A 4,293-nucleotide genomic window follows, 5' to 3' on the forward strand; every position below is an offset into this window, starting at 1 on the left:
GCCCTGAGCCAACAGCAGGGAACCCTGAAGAAAGATGTGTCCCAGGAAACTGTCCTGAGAGCCAGCGGCTACCCTGGCATGCGGGTCATTCATTCCCTGCCTCCAGGACCTCAGCTCCCACTTAAGATGAGCCTATAAACCACAATTTCAAAGCACAAAAGGAAAATTCAGACTAAGAAAGATAAGTGACGGCATGCAAAATATGGAGATTAATTCATTCCAGAAGAGATGAAGGTAACAGTTATCTAACAGCGATTTTCAAATACATTTAGGAACTTTAAAGAGATAAAGGAATAGCATCCATAAACAAGAATGAAAACTTACGATTCCATTGGCAGAAACGAAACAAGGCAAAGATGAACAAGAAATAATGTAAAATCCCAGAAATTAAAAATAGAGAATTGAGACAGAGAACACACTCGATACGATGTGCTTCAGGAATGCAGTTTGGGATCTGAAGACCACGCGGAGGAATTCTCACAGAAACTTCACAAAGAGACAAAGTCTACGAGAAGACAGGTGAGAAAGATGGAAGGTGGATTAAGAAGCACCAACGTCTCGTCTTACGGGAGCTCGGTCAGAGAGTAGAGAGGGCAACAAGAAGAGCTGGACAGGTAGCTTAGCTCCTGCTCCCAATCGCAAGCCTTTGGTGTGGCCCAGCCTGGGCCCCAGGACCCACCGAGCCCCTTTCGTCTTGGCAGGTGTCTTCCGGTGTTGCCTAAAGGTGAGCAACCCCCAAGTACTACCGCCTCTTCCCTCCCGCCCCTCAGGGCTGCCAGCAGCTTCAGCTCCAGGAACTTGGTGCAGGCTGGGCCTGAGGTGCCCATGCAGGCACCCAGCGGGGCCCCCACCCCCCTGCCCCTGGGGTGTGTGGCTGTTGATCTCAGCCCCTGGGGACAGGATGTGGGCAGGAATGGGGTAGAGAGCAAGCTCACTGCACGGAGCCCGGCCCCCAGAGCAGCCTCCACACCACCAGCCCCCAGGGCTCCAGGGCTCCCTTCTCCCACTGGAGGCCCAGAATCCCCTCCAATCCCCAAGTGTCCTGGCCAGATGCCAGAGAGGCTGAAGGCCCCGCCTCGCCCCAGCCTGACAAGGTCACTCACCCCCCCATAGGCCACCTCACCTGACACCACCCTCCAAGGAGCCACTCAACACAGGGTGCCAGGTGCCCACGCTGTGGTGGACGAGGCAGTTCTGTTCCACACTCCCTGGGACTCTGCACAAGCGGCTTCCCCCCTGTGCGGAGGCTCCTCCTGTGTGTACAGCAGGCCTGCGAGTGCTCTGCATCCGAACAGCCCTCAGGCGATCCCTCTAATGGCAGGAGGACAGGCACTCCGATGCCTGAAGAGGCGACATTGTCGGGGGGCGGGGGAGGTGGAGGGGCTTCCAGATGGCCCTGGGAACACAGACCCGAGTGAGCCCGGGGTGGGATTCTGGTAGAGCCCGGCCTGTTGAATGGGGCGATGCCAGGACCATGGCTGCAGGGACTTCTCAGAGGAGAGGACAGCTACTTTGAGGACAGGAGGGAGGCGGGCCACTCCTGGGGTCCCTGGGATGAAGCTGCGATGATGTGGCCCCCGAAGCTGAAGGGAGAAGGTGGGAGGGCTAGCGAGACCAACTGGAGCGCGGCCCCGCCACTGTTTCTTGGCCCATCCACTTCAGACGCCCCTTGGACCCTGCCCACAGTTTGCAGAGGCCACTGAGGGGTCAGAGGTGAATGCCCCTGTGACAAATGGGCAGACAGATATCAGCCCTGGGGGTCTCTGGGCAGAGACCATCAGCCCAGACACCAAGGGAAGCGCCAGAGCAATGTCGGTCCCTTCTCCACGGTGCACTGAGGCGGCCTTTCCCGCAGGCCACAACTGCGCTGGTTGGAGCAGCCCCAGAGATGGGAGCTATAGAGAGACAGTTCTAGCCCCTGCCCAGCAACCCCTGACACAGGCCTGTACTGCAGAAGTGGGTGAGGGCCCGGAGGAATCTGGACGGCTCCTCAGAGTATGGACCATTTGGCCTGGACTTGGAGGACAGGGAAATGAGGGGACAGAGAGGGAGTGACTCCAGGCAAAGGTAACAGCCAGTGCGAGGCTCAGAGGCATGTCAGAGAGGGCCTGAGGAGGTCCTAGAAAGCTGGTGCATCCCGCCTTCCCTAGGCGCCCCCACTTCCCCGGGGCTGGAGTGAGGGGCAGCTGCTCTCCCCTCTACCCAGACCCTCCTGTCCCCAGCACAATCTTATGGCCTCCATATCACAGGGGCCCCTTCCATGATTCTGTGGGTGGGCTGAGGGACCTCTGAAACTAAACTGCCCCTTCTCCCCACCCGGAGCTCCCAGGCCCTACCCAGAAGGGGAGCAGTCTCCCAGGGGCTCCTCTCTGCACCCTGGCTCCAAGCTCCTAGCCATTTCCCACTTCGCTTCCCCGACCTGGGCCCAGCACAGACCTCCAGGGTCCCACGGTCAGGCGCCACACCCTGCTGCTCCCTCCAACCTCCAGGCCACAGGGCAACCCCTCCCTTCTGCGGTCTCCAGGGCTTCCCCGGGCCCAGACCCCTTACCTAGGGGTCGGGACATGTCCCTTTTGTCAACTCAGCACCTGATTCCAGTGGTCTCCTCAGCATCCTGACACACACACACCCCAAAATCCTTTCTCCGCTCACCCTTCATGCCTTTGCCGTCCATCCGGCCATCCTTCCGGAGGCTCTCACGTGTGTGCATCTTTCAGCACCCAGTTTGAGGTGCAGCAGACAAGGCAGACGCCGTAAAATGGTTGGGGTGGCCTTTCCAGCTTATCCAGGATAAGGTCGCTCAGGAATTAGGCAAATTAAATGGTAGCAAGAGCTACTACAGGACTTCAGGTCTCTGCAGAGAGCCACTACTGGCTGTGGTCCTACACAGCAGGCACTGCCCAGGGCCATCCAGAGGCCCTGAATTTTGTGGGGTGTGATGCCCTGAAGACAAGTGCTTGCTCCCAAGCCAAGTAGAGTCCACATGTCCCTCTGCTGACAGCAATCTTTGTGGTGTTCCCCGACCCCGCGAGGCTAACAGACCCCCTCCACAGTTCCCCAGCTCAACACAGACCCTGACCTGTCCTCTGGTCTGCCCTGCCTCCCTCCACCTCCCACAGCCAATGCCCGGTTCTCATTTACCCTGCACCACAGCTCTGCACCGTAAGCATTGCTTGAATCATGCTTGTGTTGCAGGTGAGAATGATTCCAGGGACAGTGAGTTAGTTGCCCAAGGCCGCTCAGTGGGCGAGTCAAGACCAGAACCCAGGTTTGGGCATCAAAATCTCCAGTTCATTGGGTTGTCCTTGAAGCCAGTCATTGAGCTCTTAGGCAGTGGGCTCCTGGAGTGGGGGGCAGGACCAGGGTATGGTCTGGAACCTGTACTTCGCAGGCCAAAATGAGTGAAGAAATATGCAAGCCCTCAAAGGCCACCCAGGACCAGCCTGGCCCAAAGCCTGTCTCCTGCCAGCCACCTGGGCTGCCTGCCCTCCACCCCACTGAGGCTATGAACAGGGAAGCCAGCTTCGCCCAGAACCTGATCTGCATGAGAGGATGGGGATGGAGGGGCAGTGGCCTCAGGGACACTAAGACCTGGGAGAGCCAGGGAGACCCCAAAAGCAAGGGCAGAACAAGGAGGTGTTGACACCACTGCCAGTGAACAAGCAGTGAGGAGCTCCTGCCATGGACCTGCCAAGGCCAGGGACAAGGGACTGGCCCGGAGGCCAGAGCCTTCCCAGCATAGCAGGACTAACGAGGCAGCCCCTGGACCCACAACATCCTCCCTGACCCGCTGTGCTCCCAAGAGCTCCTTATCACGGTCCCAGGGGCTGGGACACCAAGGCTGAGCTCTGGCTGAGCATGGAGATGACATGGAGAGTCTTCTGGGGTGTTTAGAGGCTAGGAGTCCACAGCAGCTGGAGAGCAGAGGCGGAGGGGAGGGCAGCCTGAACTCCAGGCCAGAGGGGAGTACAAGGCCCTTTGGGTGGAGACGGGTCTGGGTGCTGCCTGTGATGGGGAGGGAGAGCTGGCTACAGAGGGCAGGCGGCCTAATCCTCCCCCAGGAACCAGCCACTGATTCCCAGTCCCAGGGAAAGGGGGGTGGGGAGACCCGCCCTCCAGCTTCTTGCTTCCCACACCCCCTTCCGCAGAGCTCTCGACTTCCCATTGTACAGTCAGGAAATTAAAGTCTAAAGCGGGGTGGTTGTGCGGGAACGCAGAGGCGTCTGCTCTGCGACCCTCCTTGGTGCCTCGGGCTGTCCAGCACCGAATCCCTCGAGAGCCGCCACCATTCCC

This window comes from Pteropus alecto, unplaced genomic scaffold (assembly GCF_000325575.1).
Source record: "Pteropus alecto unplaced genomic scaffold, ASM32557v1 scaffold113, whole genome shotgun sequence".
NCBI lineage: Eukaryota > Metazoa > Chordata > Mammalia > Chiroptera > Pteropodidae > Pteropus > Pteropus alecto.